The sequence below is a fragment of the Abramis brama genome, assembly GCF_963993115.1.
Source record: "Abramis brama genome assembly, chromosome: 8".
NCBI classification, from domain to species: Eukaryota; Metazoa; Chordata; class Actinopteri; order Cypriniformes; family Leuciscidae; genus Abramis; species Abramis brama.
In genome coordinates, this window is record NC_139970.1 from 23,158,516 (window position 1) to 23,180,487 (window position 21,972).

General features: G+C 39.3%; 1 protein-coding gene across 2 annotated transcripts in view; it reads left to right on the top strand.

Annotated features, from left to right (window-relative positions):
• Window positions 1-21,972, top strand: part of thsd7ba (thrombospondin, type I, domain containing 7Ba) — a 300,128-nt gene that overhangs the window by 77,890 nt on the left and 200,266 nt on the right. Inside the window, exon 1 of one of the 2 annotated variants that reach the window (XM_084123089.1) lies at window positions 12,812-12,939. The exons of the other annotated variant lie outside the window; for it this stretch is intronic. The gene's annotated coding sequence lies outside the window, so the exon portion shown is untranslated. Of the gene's footprint in view, window positions 1-12,811; window positions 12,940-21,972 lie in introns of those variants that run through there. 2 annotated transcript variants of the gene reach the window in all.

Consider the following 21,972-nt stretch of genomic DNA (forward strand, 5'->3'; position numbering starts at 1 on the left):
TTGGGACAAGACAGCACTGGATCATTACATAGGGCATTTCTGATGTCCTGGAAGGCATTCTTAGCCTCCTCAGTCCACTAAATTTGGACGGGACAGTTCTTTCATTCAAGTCGGTTAAGGCTGATCGAACAGCAAAATGAAGCACGAATCGCTTATACCACCCAACCATGCCCAGGAATGCTCTCATGTGAGTTTTTGTTTGAGGGAGGGAACAGTCTTGAATTGCCTGTATCTTTTGTATTTGGGGCCTAATAATACCACCGCCGATAACATATCCCAGATATTCGGTTTCTTTCTGGGCTATGGCACATTTACGGGAATTGATAGTAAGGCCAGCTGATTGAATACGCTGGAACACCTCTTTGAGATGCTCAATATGTTCTTCCCAGGATGAACTGAAAATGACGACATCGTCCAAATACGCGGCTGCGTATTCTTCCAGCCCAACCAGCACCTGGTTCATTAATCTTTGAAATGCTGCTGGTGCCCCATGCAGGCCAAACGGCATAGCACAGAAATGGAAGAGCCCCCAGGGAGTCTTAAAGGCTGTCAGCTCCTTTGCATGATCAATCAAGTCGTCAGTTCGTGGGGTAGGATAGGAGTCAAATTTGGACATGGAATTCAGATATCTGAAGTCCACACAAAAGCGTAGACTTCCATCTTTTTTAGGTACCAAGACTACTGGGTTACACCACTCACTTCTAGACGGCTCAATGATACCCATGGCTAGCATTTGATTCACTTCTTCCTTCAACACAGGTAGTAGACGTTCAGGCATACGGTAGCAATTGCGTCGAGTGGCAGCCCCTTCATGCAAGGTGATGTCATGTTGAATCAGAGTGGTGCGCCCTTGTTTCTCTTGGCACACCCCTATGCTACAAATCTTCTGAAGCTGTGACTATTGAAGGGGTGGGAGGTGATCGAGGTCGACAGTGTTTGCTGAAGGAAGTGGCAAGTATTGTTCCTCCACATCTTCGTCCACCACCTGATGAATCATACACACCTCCGCCACTTGGGAAAGCCTCTCATGCCATTTCTTGAGTAAATTAACATGCAGTACCTGACGTGAGCGCCGCTTTCCTGAGTTGGCAACCTCATAAGTGGTAGGTCCAAGCTTACGGACCACTTCAAAAGGCCCCTGCCACTTAGTGAGCAGCTTGCTGGTTTCACTGGGTAACATTACCAACACCTTTTCTCCCGTCTCAAAACTTCTGTCCTTGGACTTTTGATCATAATATTGCCACTGACGTTGCTGTGTTTGAACTTGGTTTGACTGGGCCAGCCGAGTCATGCTCTTCAACTTCTCCCGCATCTGGAGAACATAAGAGAGAACATGTTGAGTCTCTGGGGCCTCCTGGCCTCCCATCCAGCCGTCCTTCAATAGGGACAAAGGACCTCGCACCTCCCGACCATATAGCAACTCAAAGGTGAGAAGCCAGTAGAAGACTGAAGGACCTTCCTGTAAGTAAACAATAGGTAGGGAATCCACTGATCCCAATCAGCTCCAGATTCACTCACATACTTTCGCAGCATTTAAGTGTTTGATTGAATCTCTCTGTCAGACCATCAGTCTGCGGGTGATAAGGTGTGGTTCTTAAGCCCTTGACACCTAACAAACGGCACACTTGTTGTAAAAGCTTGGACATGAAGTTTAATCCTTGATCAGTCAATACAGTTTTGGGAAAACCCACCCTCGAGAACAACTGCATAAGACAAATGTTGCTACTGTCCTGGCCTTGACTGTCTTGAGAGGAAAAACCTCAAGATATCTGGTTGCGTAATCTGTGATTACCAGCATAATGCGATTTCCAGTTTTACTTCGTTCTAATGGCCCTACCACATCCATCCCTAACTGTTCAAATGGCACACCAATTACTGGGAGTGATCTTAATGCTACGGAATCGTGCTGACCATCACGGAAAGAGAGAGAGAGAACACACATAGTACTTACATCTACTGTGTTTACGGGAATACTCGACCTTTTTTAAAAAAATATTTTGAAATATTTCTGTGTTTATTTAGGCGCGCAACTGAAGACAAAGGCTACTTTGCTTGTCCGTGTTGCGCTCGGAGCGCGCGCACAGCATCCTGTCAGTATAATTCAGTTCTCTTTCGCGACTTATCGCGCTTTTAATATTTATTTTCAATATAAAAGCACATCTTGCTCTTTTCTTTCTCTTTCATTCATGTTTTGTTATTAATAACTTTAAACAGAATCGTCAACTGAAATCTGCGTGGATTATCAAAAATACGACACATTTATGGGACATAAAGGGTCTCTGCGGCAAAAGTGAAAATACCAGCGGCCAGCGGGTGAAATGTTTCGAAATGTCTCTTTGCACAGCAAAGCACCCGTTTCAATAAAAAGATATATTAAAGTTTATATAGCATACTTTTACATTTTCGCTGCTGTTCTAAATTGAATTTTCGCCATTACCTTAAACAAGCTGCAGCTGCTTGAATCCCAGTGCAGGAGGTGTAGGTTACAACTTACCACAGAAACGTAAGTGGTTAGTTGATTGCTGTGGTGACTCGTGAGTCGTGACACTCACGAACAGCACTGAACATGCACTTTTGCTGGTACAACTTGAATATTATTATTATCATAAACTTTTCATTAACTTCAGTAGGCTGTACAACAAGGGAATTGTAATTGGCTGCTTTTTCTGCAGAGAGCCGATCTCTGTTGATGTGTCTTAATTTTTTTTTTTATCGTTTGTTGGTAAAGGGTGAGAGACCTCGCGAGCCACATGATTTTTTGCCAAAGAGCCAGGTGTGGCTCGCGAGCCATAGGTTCCCAATCACTGGTGTACACGAATCAATAGATTAAATTACGTGACCTTTCACGAACTGCCGTGAGACTGGGCTGGTCTGACAAGGGTGGGGGGCGTGGCATCACGATGGTGGCTCTCCATCATGATGTCGGTCAGCCATCACGATGGACGATGATATCGTCCATCGGCACAACCCTACTCTAGGAGGACCTCTACTGGCAGTCTTCTGGCACTGAGGACAAGTTCTTCAAAATTCTGTCACATCTGTATTCATATTTGGCCAAAAAAAAAAAAAGACGGCTAATCCGAGCTGATGTCTTTTGCATTCCTAAATGGCTGGCCCAGAGAATGGAATGGCCCAACTCAAGCACAATATCCCTTGCCTTCTGGGGGACCACTATTCTGGCATCTATTCCCTTCCCCTTATACAGCACACTATCTTTAATAAACATCAGATTCCACGAAAACTACCAGATGTCGAGTCATTGTCTTGTACTTATTCCTAAGCCTGAATCCTCTTGCTGCAACAACCCAATCTCCCGAGGGATTTCTACTGGGCCCACACACTCTTCTACAAGAGGTTCCTCACCAGGTGCTGCTGCAAAATGTTTTTCTAGTCTTTTTTGTCTTTTCGATTTCCTATGCTTACCTGGCTGAGCTTCCAAATCTGCCCCAAAGTAAGGTAACATACTCAGGTCCTCAACATCTTCCTTTTGTTTCTGAGCCCTAGCCCAGGTCAGAGCTACACTACATTCCTTACCAATGCTTTCATTGCCATCAGTGAGTAGATCTACTAACACAGGTATGTCTCGGCCCAAAATGATTGGATATGGACTCAAGTCCATGTTGAATGTGTGGTCAATACGTGACCGTCCCATCTGGCATGCAACAAGCCACAGGCTGCAGCTGAGGTGCAAGTGTATTTATAGGCCTATTTCAAAATTTCAAACATACTACAGCAAAACAAGTAAATATATTATTTATATTTCAATACAGTAAATAAAAAATGGTAGTGTAAATTATTAACCGGTAATAATAAACTGTTCAAATAAATTAATATGTTTATTTAGCGAAGATAAGTGACAAAAGTGACAGTAAATACTTTTATATTGTTACAAAAGATTCATCTTTGCATCAGGAATAAATTACATTTAAAAGTATATTCAAATATATCTGTTATTTTAAATTGATATTTCACACTGTTTTTACTGTATGTTTGGTCAAATAAATGCAGCCTTGGTGAGCATAAGAGACTCTTTCAAAAACGTGTATATATATATATATATATATATATATATATATATATATATATATATATCAGACAAAACATAAATCACACATTTAAATGGGTCACTTATTCTATAAATAACTTATTCTGTAAGTCTGATAAATAGCAGCACTGTGTTGTAATTTAGGAAAGAAATATTTCTGAGCACTGACTGACAAAACTGCTCTATACTGATCAAAGATAAATTCAGTTCTCCCTGATAGTATTCAATGGCTGTGCGAAAGTCAACAGCTTTGTGATTTGTTTAATATCCCAATGAATGATAAGCTATTCATCACGCTCACAGCAGAGCATTCTTTAATTAGAAAGATTTGCTTATACACTTAGGCTTTGATTGAGAAAATTATTATTTTTTCTCTAGCTGTCAAGATAAAGAACTCTAGATGTCGATTAATTTGGTTATTCAGGATATTCAAGAGCAGTGATTCCTAACCACGTGTATTTAAGATGTTCCCAAGGGGTACTTGGAAAGTCTTGTAAATTCTCATTTAAATTTGTACAGATGATGGTTTAATCGCACTTGGATGATTCTGGATATATTTTTAAATATATTTTGATACTTTTTGAGCTTCAGAGCTTTTAAAATTCCTCCTTGCAAAGAGTACAAATGACTTCACAAATGAGTGCAAATGACTGATGTGATTTATGAATAAATTCACCGATAATTCTTTCTCAGAGAGTGTTTCTCTTAAAACATAGACAAACAAGCTCAGGTGTTTTATTAAAAGAGACTTGCAAAGTCAGTTTATCACCCACAGTGTCAGTTGTTTTCATGAATCATTGTAATAATGGCCAGTTTAATAACATTAATGATAATGCTAAATGATTGTGATGAGTTAAACATGAACACATTTCAGATTTAGGGTCAGTGAAGAAGTACTTGAACCTCACAGATGTTTTTACATTTTACAACAACTCCTTGCCTTTGCTGACTTCTGCTGGCGTCCTCTGTTTAAATGTCTTCATCTCAGTGTAGTTGTGTCATACGCAGAAACAGGGAGTTGTTATGACTCACAAATAAAGGAAGGAGTGATATGAGTCACAGCTGGAGGTCTATGGATTGCAGCACCTGCTTAAAACGCACAGACATTAAGAAACAGTTGCTATTAGTGTTTGCAGGGAAGAGGCATCTTTAATTCGCATTATAGAAGAATGGTTTCCCTGGCCATTGTGCTGTTATGTCGCTTTTACCCTCAGAATGTGAGAGGTTGACTATAAAGCTAGCACAGGTGAACGTTACTGTGGTTGATGTTACACATTAACTGGATTCACTGAGTGTGATTAATTCTCCTCATTGATTGCTCAAAGTTTAATCAGGTTTTTTATGTTAATCTATCTGTATTTAAGCGTAAATCTTGTGAAATCTTCCCCTCTGCTCCTGTCCTAATGATCATTGAGACAGTGATCCACTAGAGACCTCTTGATCTATACATTGAGTGACATTCTTTAAACACTTTAAAGATGCAGAACAGCGGTGATAATTTGGCTGCATCTGTGGTCGTTGTGAGCGCAATCTGAGGTGATTGAATACTTCTTTCACAATGACAATGTCTATTATAGCAATAGGAATAAGTGAAGATACATGAAAGTTGCATATCAACCATCCTGGAAGTAGAGAGAATATGGATCCTCACTGAGAAATTAGTGTTATAAATCAGTGTAGAATTGTATTATTGTCTATAATAAAATTATAGAACTTTTTTTGCTATATACAGCTGAGGTGACATTATAGCGCTTGATGTTTATTTTGGGTTCTTCAGATCAGTGTGTTGCATTCTGGGTTCTAAATCAGTGGTTCTCAACTGGTTTGGATTCAGGAGACAGATTTAAAGGGATAGTTTAGCCAGAATTGAAAAATCTGTCATTACTGCTATGGAACATAAAAGACAATATTTTCTAAAAATATTGACATCTAAAAATATTGTGTCTCATCTTAATAGGGATGTGCACGAATATTCGAATTTTCGAATATTTGATCTGTAATTATTATTCAAAAAATAAAATACTATTCGAATTAAAAAAATTTATTTACATTTTTTTCGCAGTTATAATTAAATGCACTGGGTGGCGCTGTGGAGCGGGTTTAACAAGTGGATTGTATTTGATCACATAACGTTGTCGTCACTTACTTAATGTTACTTTTAATCAATATTAATGAAACTGGGTTATCATAATATCACTACCACAATGAGAAATCACATGAAATCCAAACACCAGTCGACCGAGGAATCAGCTGTCCATCACTGCATTAACGACTGCAGTAAGCGCAGATGTACCCTAAGGGAATCGTGATCTGAGATGATATCTTCAGGTAGCAAAATTATTGGAGACAGGTTTAAGAACAGAAAACGCAAAGTGCCGTTAGTAACTTCACTTTGCACACTGTGTCTCTGCAACGTCTGTCAGTGCAGCGCGTTTTCTACAGAAGAAAGAAATGTGTTCAGGTTTAAAACAACATGAGGTAGAGTAAATAGTGGCAGAATTTTTATTTTGAGTGAATTATTTAACATATGACATGAAGTGGTGTCCCATCACTGTACAAAAGTTGCTTATTGTCTAAAAGAAAATGACCATTAAATCAATCATTGGAACTTATTCATATTACCATGAACAGAATAAGCTAAAGAAAAATGCTGAATTATTTACATAGCAGAAGAAAATTGAAAATGTATGAATGCATAAACAACAACAGAATTGTGATTTACACATAAACCCAAATTTACTGTAGCCGGGGTGCAATTTTCTTTTGCCAAATAAATAAATAAAAGCATGTTCTATGCATTATAATTCTCATTCAGCTCAGTGGCAGTTTATCAGGACTTGCCATCTTTGGGCATGGGCTTGCAGAACTTTTTGAGCCAGAGCTGAGCTTTCACCTGAGCTGAAATACCAAGTGAATTCTCTCTACAGCTATAGGAAAATGATGGGGTGCTTACAGTGCTGACTCGCTGATGACACCATGAGAACATGCACAGTCCTACACTAGCATATTCCATTTTAAGAGCACTTTTAAGAGCCTTAAATAATCAAAATGTGCAACAAAATGTGCTATGAGGTTAAGAGGTGTCACTGTAGTTCCCTATCTGTCAGTAACTTCGACATAGTGTCGATGACTGACACAAGGAGTCACACTTGGGATCCCAAACACCTCTGATACTTTGAGAAAAGGCCAATGAGAATTGGTAAGTGGAATTTGCATGCCACTCCCCCAGACATACGGGTATGAAAGGGAGTATCGCTCACTCAGATTTGTTCTTTGGAACCAAGCGAGTGTCATCTCTAGATGAGCTATTTTCATTCACCTTTGGAAGAAGCGAGTTTCTGATGTTACGGCGCACTTGAGCCGTCTGTCTCCAAGCAGTGCATGGATAAGCGCAGATAGAGTTCCCCTGGGCGCTTCAGCAACATAAGAGTGCAGATTTCCTCTAAGAGAGCAGTTTTCCTCTACACAGACAGAGAGCGTCTTTTTAAAGAAGCCTTTCTGCCTGTATGATTCTGTATGCGGTCGATATCTTTCAGCCTTGGATGGTTATGATCACTGTCTCGTGTTTGGTTCTAACCCACACTGAGACAGCGTTTGTGGATGGCTCATGTCCTCATTGCGAGAACATGACCATGGCAATGTTGTGTAAGAGAGAGAGAGTCACCTCAGTGAAAAGTAAAACCCATAAAAGTAAGTGTCTGGTGAACTGGGCAAAGAATAACATTTATAGTTACCTATACAGTGTGCGTCTAACATCAATAAAACACCAAGGCAAGTGGTGTTTGCACGAAATTATTGCACAAATTATAGCTGTTTGAAAGGATTAGAATTGCCACTTCCGTAGACATCAGTGCCGGAGACTGCCACATTAGCTCCGCTGCAGCCTGAGCCCTCAGCCCGGCCACAACCCTCAGGAAGGCGACACAGCCCACTCATCAGGTGAGCGCTAAGAACCCCAAGAAGGCTTTGAAGAGATGGTCTACCCAGAGGTGAGAGGAAGTGCTCTTTCCCAAGAGGTGGTGAATTTGAAGTTTGGAGACTTGGTTAGCACTTGCCACCATGTCGTGCAAACTCATCAATACAGTCAGACTCAGCTACACAATTCAAAGCACCAGGCACCCGCCCAGGTTCAGCGGTGTTCTCTGCATGCTGAAATTGCAGTCTAGTCCTATTGGCGAAGGCATGCTGAAATTGCAGCATTATTGGCAAAGGACGCATTAGAGCCTGTCCCTACAGCAGAGATGAAGTTTCTACAGCCCTTACAGCCCTACAGCCTGCCATCTCCTCCTCTGGAGTCAGCCGTGACTAAAGTCGCTGTGGGCCACTCACATCTCAGTCAAAGTCAATTTCGTAGCTGATGCGCTCTTGCGACAAGTTACGCTTCACGGTGAATGGAGACTCCATCCCAATGCGGTTCAGCTTATTTGGAGTCGATTTGGCAAAGCGCAGGTAGACCAAGGGGCCATTGCAAGTATGCATTTCCCCCAATGATCCTGATTGCACAGACTTCGTGCAAATCCAGGGAGGATGAAGAATAAGTATTGATAGTTGCGCTGTACTGGCCTACTGGGACTTGGTTCTCAGAGTTCACGCTCCTTGCGACAGCCCCTCCCTGGCAAATCTCCCTGAGAAAGGACCTTCTTTCTCAGAGCCGGGGCACAATCTGGCAGATGTACCCAGACCTCTCAAACCTCCATCTCTGGCCCCTGGACGGGATGCGGAAGACTTGAGTAAGCTATCACCAGTGGTGATAGATACCATCACTCAGGCTAGAGCCCCCTCTATGAAATGGGCCTATGCCTTGAAGTGTAGTCTATTTGCTAACTGTTGTGCTTCCCGAGGGGAAGACCCACATAGATGTGCAGTCGAGTCAGGGCTTTCATTCCTGCAGAGGTTTGAAGGCCGGCTGTCCCCTTCCACCTTGAAAATGTATGTGGCTGCCATAGCTGCACTTCACGAGTGGAATGGTAAGTCTTTAGGGTAGTACGACCTGGTAATTAGGTTTCTCAGAGGCATCAGGATATTAAAACCTCCTAGGCCATGCCTTATTTCCACATGGGATCTCTATGTAGTCTTTCTAGGCCTACATAGTGCTCTTTTTGAGCCCTTAGTGTCAGTAGAGCTAAGTGCCCTCTCTTTGAAGACGCCACTCCTGACCGCGCTCACTTCCATCAGGAGGGTTGGGGACCTGCAGGTATTCTCTGCCAGCAAAATGTGCCTTGAGTTCGGTTCGGCATAATCTCACGTGATCCTGAAACCCTGCTCAGGCTACATGCCCCAAGTTCCCACTACCCCTTTTAGGGACCAAGTGGTGAGCTTGCAAGCACGGTGGCTAGTACACCCTGTGTGTTTACCTGGACCGGACTCAGAGCTTCAGAAGCTCTGAGCAGCTCTTTGTCTGTTTTGGGGGATAGCAAAAGGGGAAGGGTGTCTCCAAAAAGAGGATGACCCATTGGATTGTGTATGCAATTGCCTTGGCATACCAGGCCCATGGCGTGCCGTGCTCCTTAGGAGTGCGTGCACACTCCACAAGTGCATTCTTGCATTCTCCTGGGCTCTAGGGCAGTATGTGGTCACCGTCAAGTTCTTTCTCCTATCTAGGAGAAAGAGCACTTCCCCAGCGCTAATTCTGATCTGCACAGCTATGAGCTTTTATTTAAAAGAAAGAAAAGAAAAGGTCAAAAAGGCAGACTGAAGCGACATGGTTGGCACTGTTCTCTCTGTCCCCATGTGGAACGAAGGACTACATGGCTTACATTGGGTAGGTTACGATGTTGCAAGTGTGCCTGTTACCTGACATCTGCACCGCAAAAACCTCATAACACAGTTCATCTGTTGTGTTTTTTTTTCACCGGGGGACCCCTAGTGTCAGTCATCGACACCACGTCGAAGTGACTGACAGATAGGGAACGTCTCGGTTACTATTGTAACCTCCGTTCCCTGATGGAGTGAACAAGACTTGGTGTCCCTCTTGCAACAATGCTGAACTGCCCGCTAAAATGGCCGGGACACTGTCTCGGCTCTTCAGCAAAAAAACTGAATGAGTGATGCCCTTTTATATGTCTGGAGGAGTGGCATTCTAATTCCACTCGCCAATTCTCAATGGCCTTTTCTCAAAGTATCAGAGATGTTTGGGGCTCCCAAGTGCGACACCTTCTGTCAGTCATCGACACTGCGTCTCGTTCCCTCCATCAGGGAACAGAGGATATAATAGGAACTGAGATGTTTCTGTACTAAAACTTAGATTCTTATTGCACATAAAGCAACACACTCTGGTAATAGATGATAGAGCATGTGCCATGTAGTCTCTTTTAGCTTCTTGTTAATTTGCTGAGTTGGACTGTAATCACGGCTGGGCAGTACCCAGCACGTCCGACCGCCTCTACATTTTATCTATTGGCTTTTGTCAAACAGGCGCCGGGACATGTCCTACTTGCAAATGGCAAGTTGAAGCCTCCTAAGGCATGGGAGAAGGTTCCAATTATAGCACAGCATATTTTTCTTTAGCAAAAAAGTCTGAAAGAGCAGATGGGTATCAAACAACAGTGACAGGAGTTCAAGGGGGTTATCGCCAACCTTGCCAATTACTGTGTTACTCACGAAATGAGAAACAATGGGCAGATCAAAGAGCCTCTTATGACTTATAGCAGTTGTTGTTTGTGAAACTCTGAACTGGAAAGCTATGCTACTTTAATGTACTACATGATTTTTCCCAGACTAGATGCAAATGGGTATACTGAAGAAATCTGACCACAAAGATACATCAAATGCTTTCTTTTTCTAACCCTTTCTCTCTTTCAATAGCTTACTCTAAATTGGTCTAAATATGGTGATTTCCTATAAAGGTCATTAGTGGATGTAGTGTTTGTTCCCTAGGGAGCAGTTCTAGACTCTTCAGCATTCTGCATTATTTTCTGCTGGTGCTCTGCTATATTTAGAAGCCTTTAGATTTCTTTACCAGAACTGACAGCTTTTGTCCCACTCAGCCTTTATACTCAAAAGTGGTCTACCAGGAAATTCAGCCAGTAAAATGTGTTGAACTAACTCTAGTCATGGAAAAATTGAAAGCCTGTGGAGGAAATTTCCTAATTATATTATGAAGCCCTCAATTGGTTGTGATGCTAATGGTGTGTATTCTCGTTCTGTTATAGGTATCCAGTACCTCTTGAATCCTTTCCGATAAGATGGCTCAAACAGTGATTGATGACCCCAAAACTAGACCCCATTTTCATGTCATTTTAGGCTTGTTTTGTGAACTTAAAAGGAGATATTAGGCAGAATGTCCAACCTACATTTGAGTGTACAAGAAAAGTGGATGGTTAGTTTAACGATTGCTCTAAAATCATTAAATCTCTGGTGTCGAATATTGAGGCATTTGAAACCAATTCAAATGAGATATTCAAAGAACATTTGACTGCTCTACATTACTGTCATTCTATAATGGACTGAACCTTATTGTAAAGTGTAACTGAAATGTTATAATACATTGGGTATCATTTACTAACAATGAACAATACAACAACAAAACATTACATCATTTATCAATCTTGGTTGATGTTTGCACATTTTGATAATGTAGTTTTATAAATTAGCCTAACATTAATGTATTCTAAATTAAAATGCAATCAAAATGAGCAATAGTGTTTTAAATTTAAAATTAATTTATGCTCAAAATCAGTGTTATTCTTTGTTTCTTCTTGATATGTAATGCATATTGTAGGGACTGTCAATCGATTAAAAATATAACAAATTAATTGCACAAACTTCTGTAACTAATTAACTAACCTTCCCCCACACTTAAAAGTTTACTTGCACAATTGTTTTTACAATAAATTTGATGTCAGTATCTTAATGAGTATCGAACTTGTTGGTAATGCCTCAATAATGCAATTATTCATAATTGTTTCATGCATTGAATCATAATTAACCACAAATTGAACTAAATTGTAACACTGAAACTGAAAATGCTTCTCAGTGGCGTATAATGTTCATCGAGGTTAATGCACATCTAATGTACAGTGAATTTAATGCATGTCCTGTTGAGCTAATGGACAGCACTGCTCATCGAAAGATCTTGTGTGCTGTCAGCTCCATTAAAAATAAATACACCTCACATTAAAATGTCACCACTTGTGCATCTGTGCCGTTATAAATATTCCTGTAAGTATAGTTTATGTGGTAATTTACAATTTCAGCAGGCACAAATAAATTATAATGCTTCAAAAAGACACTTAAAAGATGTTTGCAGTGCACAAAAACATTTTAGAACAATTAAATCCACATTCGTTTTATGCCATTTCCACTTTCAAAACAAACCTCTATTCAGAAGTCAGCGTTGAAAGGATCTCAAGGCATTGTGGAGGAACCTTATAGAAACATAAAAAGAGTGTGACAGCGAAAAGACACTTATGGATGCAGACAGGCAGTGAAAAGGGACCAAAACAATAGTGTTGCACTTCAATGAGGGGCTACCGAGCGTGTGCCACGGCTTCTGACAGCAGGGATGAACCGGGGTTTAGATGAAAATGAGGAAAAGAACATAAAGGGAAAAGAAAAGATGAGAGAGAGAGAGAGAGAGAGAGAGAGAGAGAGAGAGAGAGAGAGAGAGAGAGAGAGAGAGAGAGATTGTTTGGAAGGGGAGGGGGTTATTGAGGGGAGCAGGGCTGGCTAAATAGGAATCATCCCTCTTAGCCAATGAGTTTAAAGAGAGAAGCAGATGTCACAGGAGTGAGAGGGACCACCTCCGCAAGCTCAAGCACCCTCAGTGAAAAGAGCGCAATGAGCTGTGCGCTGTCACATCGGTAGTTGCTATCTCCTCTCTCTCTCTCCCGAACGCACACATTCTCGCGCTCCTGCTTGCTTTTGCAGGCTGTCAACGGGAAGCATCAGCATAGGTAAGACTTGCATGTTACATCGCTGTCTGTAGATTAGCAGAGGATGCCTGAATGCTCATTAAAGTGTGTCTGATTTTCCATTTTGTGGGAGTTAGATGTGAGTTTCTCCTGATAGAGGTACACTCTGAGAAACTGAGGATGTTCTTATGTAAGTGCCACGGCTTGGAGCTTATTTTACGGAAACTTTGATATGAGACGAGAGGAGAGAGTCACACCGGCAGCTTTGAGATCTGCTCTTCTCGAGTGTATGAATTATAACTAAAGGAGTGCTCCAAATGAATGGAGTCACTTTGTGTTTTCTCAAAAGACATGCCAGTTCAGGTGGTCTGGTCCACGGCCAGGTAAATCACTGTTCAGATGCTGCAATCTTGAAGTAAAAATGACAGCTGTGGGATTTGTGCTGACTTTCGCTGCAATCGGCATGTTTTATATTTCTCCTGACTACAATAAACGCTGTTTTGTGCCTGCCGGCTCTCGCTCATTCCAGGGTCCCAGCCCCACATCTTTTTGTTCAAGGGGGTGTGCTTAGACTGATCAATTCCTTTATGTGTGAAGGAGACAACAGTGTGGGAAGGTGTGTGTCTACTGCAGGGTGTTTTTTAAAGCTGACTGTGGTTGTCATTAGTTGTCATTTAACTGTCAATGCATGGAGCATTAATGCTGAATATTTACAAAAATTCACCTATCGACAGATATATTGTGAGCTGTTTTTTTTTTTTTTTTTGCTATATTTTTGTCCCAAGAGTTGGATGTTGAAGTATGTCTTTGAACTTCCATGACTCACTGACGCTTACCTGCCCTACTTTGAGAAGAGGATGATAAAGTATTATTCATACTTCATGTAGGAATTCAGATGAAAGCCTTGCAATCTATTACCTGCATTGCTTTTGCCCCATTTTCTCCAGAGTACACAAATCTGGAAAGTTTATATCAAAATATCAGACGGGAATTTGCTTTGTGTTATTTAGTTAAGTCAACACATGGAAATGGCAGCAAATAGAGTTGCGTACAACCCACATGTCCTGTTTGTGTTGAGATATAATGGGAGTTCTGCTCTTTAAAATATTGAAGATGCTGCAAACTTTTGGAGGTTTTTTTCACATGCAAATTAGTTTTGTGGCAGAATAACTGCAAGTTTGATGCAAATGTGCAACTCTGACAACAAACAGGCGCTGAAGTCGATACTTTAGTCATCTTTTTCACACGGTCTCTTTCTCTGATGAATAATAAATTCAACTCACCACTGAAAATAGCACCATTTGGTCTGCACACTCCATAAGTAATGTCTGTGTGTCTTGTATTTAATTTATACACGTGATGGCATGTGGAGAAAGAGCTCTGTTCTGCAGCAGCATTTCACCTTGATCAGCATCAACCATCAGACGTTTGATCATCTCTATCTGCAAGACTTTCAGCCAACCAAGACCTAGACGTACCTCCCCTCCTGAGAGCCATCTCTAACTGTGATTAACCAAGCACAGCTCAGCTCTCCTGTCTCTCAGAGTTAGTGGATATACATCCGTCCGTGCCGTTTGTTTTCCGTCTGATCGGAGCTGTAAATTAAAGCTGAAATTGAGAAACGGTGTATCTCACTGCTTGTATTCATTGCTGCTTGCTTGTTTTTGCAGTCATTTTTGGAGGCGTCTCAGGTGTGAGAATCAGGCAGAGTTATGGCAGGTGTGGACTGATGCATATTCGTAGGCTTGAATCATTCATATAAATAAGATGGAGAGCTCAGGGCCTAACTGTGCTGTGGCAACAGAGACTGGCTGTGAATCACTCTAACATCCCGTTAACACCGAGAGCCAGCATCAGTATAAAACTAGAGCGCTTCCCTTATAGTCAACAAAGCTGTCTACAGTGGAAGAGTGTGATTTGCGGCATAGATCGCTTCAGTGATTATACTGGAAACGGTCTAGTTTAGTCACATTGGGTAATTTAACTTGCTTGCAGTGTAGAGAATGTATAGATCAGAGTCTGTAGGAATAAAGAATAATCAAGATCAAGACTTTTGCTGAAGTATCCCTAGACCCTGTAATCTCATGGTTTTCTCTTCTAGAGGTTCAGATTTTGACATGTCACTGCTCCGTTCAATTTCACCAAATTACCAAAGTTTGCCATGACAAGCCAGAGATTTCAATACAAACCAGGGTTTAGAAACATTGGTTCATTCTGAGTAGGAACAGTATTTTTTACAAGTGTTTCCCAACATTCTTTTTAAAATACCAGTTAGAATGAAATAAAAAAACAGTAAATAAATGTTCCATTTATAATGTCACAATATATTCAATTCAGGTTTCTATTCAAAGAAAGTTTCCACAAAACATGTTTTCTGTTTTCACCCACTTTTCTACATTGAAAATGAAATGTTTCTTAAGCAGCAAATCAGCAAATCATTTGACACTGAAGAAGACTTGGGTAATGATGCTGAAAATTTAGCCTTGCCATCACAGGAAGCGAATTCATATAGAAAAATGATGCATTTCTTTAAGTTCACTGTGAATAGATCTTTGGTGTTTGGTTTCATAAAATATTTTGAGAATTTTTTTATTTTTTATTAACAGTTACCATCATTTAAAAATAAGGCTTTTACTCTGGAACAATTGAAAGGTTTTTTTTTTGCATGTTTTCTATTACATTCTGCTTCAGTTTTCACTTTTTGAACCATTTCTAATCCATGATAGAAACGACACCAAATCTCATCAGATTTTCCTGAGACCAAACAATCCGAGTTATTCTGTTCACATTATTTTTATGGCTCTACGCTCTTACCTGTATGTCAAAATTTGCTCATTTATGTTTTCCCCCCTAAGGTATTGTAGGAGAAACATCTGAGCAATATAATTTTCAAGTAAAATCGTCTGTTTCTTCTGTCTTTGTCTGTTAATTGATTATCAATCCTTCTGGTAAAGGTACAACTTTAAGTTCAAGTTGGTTTCCACCTTTTGCTGAAGCACATACAGAGTGATTGAAGTTACAGCATAGCATGAAACAATGAAACAAGACAGTGTTTGATCTTAATACAAAAGCATGCTGTAATTTAATTGAAATACATCTCATGTGGAAACCATTTGTTGTTGTTTTTTTTCGCCATTGTTTGTTCATGACACCCAAAATCTCATTCGTCTGTTGATGAAAGCAATTGATTAATGCTCGAATTAAATGCTGAACACATCTCTGCACGCATATCGCTGAGATGTATTGGAGCATTTAAGGTCTTGGCAGACGGGTTCCTCTGTGAGTCAGTAATGGGCGAGGAATGCCAGGAAAGCCAGAGTCCGCACCACCCCCCCCGCCCTCGCAGATAAAAACGATGTGTCCCTGGTGGCCCGGAACATGATTTCAGCCCGTATGAGGTTTCAACAGCTTTCTCCATCTGGCTTCTGTGCAAACAGTGTTGCGCACCTTCTCCAGTGTTTATCGATTGAACTGTTCACTCTATCAGTCATCTGATCGTGCTCTCCTTCCTTATTTGCTTCTCCTAAACGTCACAGTTCTTCATCTGAAAATCACAGCAGCCAGCTGAGGACAAGACAAGAGAGAAACTTTGAAAGAACATAAGCCATTATCTGTGAATATATTCTTTAGCAGGACTGTACATCTTTCAAGTCTCTCAGCGTCTTTCTGAAGTTCCTCCTGAAACCGTCGTTGGAAAAACGTGCAATTTTATGAAAATGATGGTTATTACGTAGCCCACTCTTAGCTTGAGTATGTCTTCTCCCAAACTTCTGATGACCTTTACAATCGGAGCATGTTGAAGTGTAAGTACAGATAAGTGTGGTCTCATCAGAAACCAGGAAATGACGTTTTCCCTTTTTCCCACTGTTTCTTGATGAAGTTTGAGTGCACTGTATGTCATCTGGGAGCTTGTTTATGGCGTCTGAATCTCAAAGACTGTTTTAAAGAGGCCTGAAGTAGCATTAGGAACTGACACAGAGCAACCAAAATGAATATGGTGATTAATTGTGTTTCTGAAGGATGTTGTTGACCAGTAGAGGACATTTGAATGTCTCTTTGAACTGAAAGACTTGCTTTTTTCTATCCAAACTAAAAAGGCTGCTCATAAGGTCTTTTTTTAATCTCCTGTGTGTGTGTGTGTGCGCGCGCGCGCGTGTGTCTGTGAATCATAGCTTTGCTCGTTACCCTACGATGATGAAAGGAAGACGAAGGCTTCGTATGTACATATTCAGATCTCTCTGTAATGGATCTGTGCATGGATGCTTTAGCCGACACAAAAGAAAGGAATAGGCATGTGGAAAGCTATTTGTCAATGACAGCTGAACTGACCAGCCTGATTCCTGTGCATTTTAATGGCCTCCTATACACGTGCTGCTGCCTCTGTAGTGCGTACAAGGTACAGATTGCTTTATCATTTTAAATGAAACCTACTGATGTGAAGATATATTACCCCCAGCTGTCTCATAAATCTGTGAGATGGGATAATTTCTCTGAAGCCTGAAGGTTTTTATGAAGAAAATCTGAATGGTTTTTGCAAGTGCAGAACTCATCGCCATAATACTTGAGTGTTTTCGATAGATACTTGGGATGCATGATATGTCAGTACCAAATTGGTTATCTGCTGATCTCTCTCTCTCTCTCTCTCTCTCTCTCTCTCTCTCTCTCTCTCTCTCTCTCTCTCTGACAATATTTGATTTTTAATTTAATGTCATCTATTCTTACATTTAGATTATGTACTTAAAGTAAAATTTTAAAATCATGTTTATTCTTTAATTTAATAACACTGTTGAATGTAACCCCACATTTTTAATACTATACATTATTATACATTATAATGTGGTACTTAAATTCATTTTTAGCATTTTAAATGGCTGATTTTCTATATTAATTAATGAAAGAATGAAGTTTAAATTATTAGTATTGGGCGATATTGGATATTTAATTTTTCATGTCCCCATTTTTTACATTTAGAAAATGTAAAAATGGCCTTTGCCGTCATCTAATACACACTAAGTTGATCTTTAAAAACATTAATAATTTAACAACACTGTTAAAAGCAATCTTTAGCAAATCTCAAAATGAATATACATTTTTCATACTGTGCATCACAATGTTGTGGTGCCTAATCATTTTTTATCTCAATTTAGTTGGCTAGTTATTATATATTTAGTTACTTAGTTCATTATCAGACAATATTGGAAAAATTAACTGTTTATCTTCATGTTTCATATTTTTACATTTTAGATTGTTTGCTGTCATCTAACACTCACTTGATGTTAATCTTTAAAAACTCAAATAATTCAACAACATGGATATATGTTATCATTAGTAATTAATACTGTGGAGTTTTTAATACGGTACATTATAATGTTGTCTGAATTCTTGTCTCAAGGAATGCCTGAATTCACTTTTAGCATGTAAAACAATTTATTCATTGATTCACTTATTTATTTTATTTTAGATGAATACTATAGTAAACTATATTTTTTATTTCAGCATTTATTAGTTATACAGTCTGTCAAGAACAGTGAAAGTCCCAGTGCTGTTGGACTGTGTATCAGCACTTTTGGAATGCTGCTCCACCAATCAAATTCAAGGACCGGAACTAACTGTTATATTGAATACTACTATTGAATACTGATTATTTTAATGCATCAACAATTCCCTACACAATTAGCTTATCAAACACAATTTTCTGCTCGAATTAAGCAGGACAGAGCAATCTCTAGGTCTTTACAGTTAACACACAAGGTTGCATTTGAATTATTTTGGTGGCGTCACTTTTTCCCGATACATAGATCACGTTTGTCCAGCGTGCTGTCGGCCTGCCAGTGGCACGCTGTCGCCAGCCCTGTATAATTAATAGCAGAGGGATCTGGAGGCGTGGGGTGGTTTCACTCTAGCTGTACTGTAGGTGTGTGTCAATCTAGGCTGAGATGTGCTGCCTAGCAACATTAAGATTGCAGTCATGGTGGCCAGAGTTCCCCAGTTCCCATCATGCCCTCTGACCAACAGATCAGGGGAGTCCCAGAGACATAAAATGAAGGTCAACCTCTTTTAAATGATGGATTTGTGACACACAGCCTTAGGCATTGTGTGTGTGTGTGTGTATGGTGTACAGCCTTTGTGTTTATCATCTTTTTACTCTTTTAATTCATTTTATAACTGTATCATTTTTATATCTCTTTTAATTACTTTTATTACTGTTTTAATTTTCCTTGCTTTTATTTTGTGATTATTTTAATTCCTTTCTGTGTAAAGCACTTTGAATTACCATAGTGTATGAAATGTGCTATATAAATAAACTTGCCTTGCCTTATGCATGATGCTTCAGTTCTAAAACCTAGTAAGCAGCCTATGGAGGCTGCATTTTAAGGAATCATAACATCAGCATTACATAAGTCCTAAAAGGAGCACCAGAACACATTGTGCTGAGCTAAGTGAAAAAATAAATGGACAAGGTGAGAAAAGTTGTTGATTTTATAAATGGGGATATTTGATTTAATACAAAAAATCAATAAAAAACAAATAGTCTAATTAAAAATGTATTGTATGGAGAAATATATATTTTTTAACACTGTTTGGAGCAGAGGTTTTTTTTCATACAAAAACACCCCCTTTCTAAAATATAAAGGCTGCTATATATTTTTTTCTGCCCACCATCAGAGTAATATCAGAGTTCGTTTTAATTCAGGTTTATTTGTAAAGCATTTTTTTTTTTTACAATAATTTTAATTCCCAAAAAAACATATTTAATGTTAACATGTTAACTTTAAAGTTCTTAAAATAAATAAATAATAATAATTCATATATATATATATATATATATATACACATATATGTATATATATATATATATATACATATATGTATATATATATATATATATACATATATGTATATATATATATATATATATATATATATATATATATATATATATATATATATATACACAGTACATATACAGTATATATATATATATTTCGCCTTTATTTAGACAAGAGAGGAGAGAGGGGAATTGGACCAGGAATGGACCTCTAGCCGGGACTCGAACTCAGGCTGCCCAAAGTGCAACTGCACCACATGTTGGAGCACTTGCCCACACGGCTATGGCTCGAACCCTAAAAAAAACATTTAGATATTTTTCTTTTCTCCTAATCTTTCTGCTGACCCCCAAGCTCCTGTATTAAAATATAGTTAGCAGTGTTAGCTAGCAGTCTTTATGATATAATTTGAGAGTTGCTATTAGTGTTTCTGCGCATGTAGAGTGTCCAAATTGGTCACTTATTAGGTTCCATGATCATTAAAATGCTGCATTAAGGCCCTTGCACACTGAGTCCGAAATTCGCGTCCGAAATTTTCTCACGTTAAAAAATAAATACGACTTTACGTTATGTCAATCACGCTTGTACACTGCCTCCGAAACTTTCGTTCGTCAAAAAAAAAATCGAATCAGGTTTGATTTTCTGCGTTTTTCGCATCCGTAGAAAGTATTTTGAATGGTGTTTTGACAATTCAGAGCCACCGAATCACGAAAGCGAAAAAACGCATGCGATCATTTCGGACTCAGTGTGCAAGGGCCTTTAGTAGGTAGCTGTCTATGTAGGCAGTACCTTGGTGGCTTACTAGACTTTGGAACAGAACAGTAGTGTGTGCTTGTATTTGTGTGTGGATCTCTTTGTGCTAGGTGTCTTGGTAGCAATTACCCTGGAGAGCAGAGCTGCATGAGTAGATCTGCAGTCTGCTCCACACATTTCAATTGCATCACTCCCCCACTACCTTAGACGTCGGCATGCTAATGGCAAGGCGGGTGGAGACTTGATCTTGCGGGGCCTTGTGAAGTAAGTTGCTTATTGATTCTTATTGGTTCAGGGATGTCCTGGCCTAAGCCAAAGGCCCTACAATCCATCCACTGACACTGAATTCAGCAGTCAAGACACTGGGGAAAAGTCACCTTTATGCACTGGAAACTGCGTAAAGCCCTTTGTGTCCGTAACCTCTATTAGTTCAGGATCATAGACACTCAACGGAGCTCCCTGATGCTCAGAGAATAATCATTTTTTAGCGGCTGCATTCTACCACATTCTCATTTATTGTCTAATTGCTTTTCATCCCTGAGCTCTTGATCTTATTGGGTGCCGCAAGTAATGTTAGTGTCAAAATGCTTTGGAAGCAGGATGAAAACATCTTAAAGCTTGTAGTTTTGGAAGTATATGTCTGTCCAGATTAGATGTTATTGAATATTGAATAATTCTCAAGGCTAAATTGTCTTTTTTTTTTACCAGTAATACAACAAATGCACTCTTTTTTGGAAACAAATTAAGGCACAATGTATAATATTCAGAACACAAATCAGGGTAACACTTTATTTTAAGGTGACGTAGTTACATGCTACTATGTGTACTTACTATTATAATAACAGTATTATGCATAATTGCAAGTAACTAGCCCTAAACCAAACCCTAACCCTAACTGTTACTCTATAGTAAGTACATGTAGTTAATTAATATTACTCAGTTCTTATTTGAGTAAGTTCAATGTAACTACGTCACCTTGAAATAAAGTGTTCAGTAATTCAGTAATCAGTAATTAATTTGCATCATTTATTGGCATATTATTTTAGCAAGTCAAATGCATTTATAGATTTGAGGATTTAGGCCAAGTTGACAAGGTGGAATTGGATTTGAGATATTAAGGTCCTATTGGAATCATTTGTGGATTATTGAAGATTCATTTGATCATTATGTATTAAATTATTTGATCAACAATGCAGTAAAACAATAATATTGTGTGTGTGTATATATATATATATATATATATATATATATATATATATATATGTATATATATATATATATATATATATATATATGTATATATATATATATATATTTTAATAATTTTAATTTATTTTCAAATGTAATTTGTTCCTGTGAAAGCAATAATCCTTCAGAAATGATTCTAAAATGCTGATTTGGTGTTCAAGAAAAAGTTGAAGTTTGGTGTCATTGGCTGCGTTCCAGTCCACTTTTAGACACACACTTGCAAACTTCCCCTCGGGGGAATCCCTGC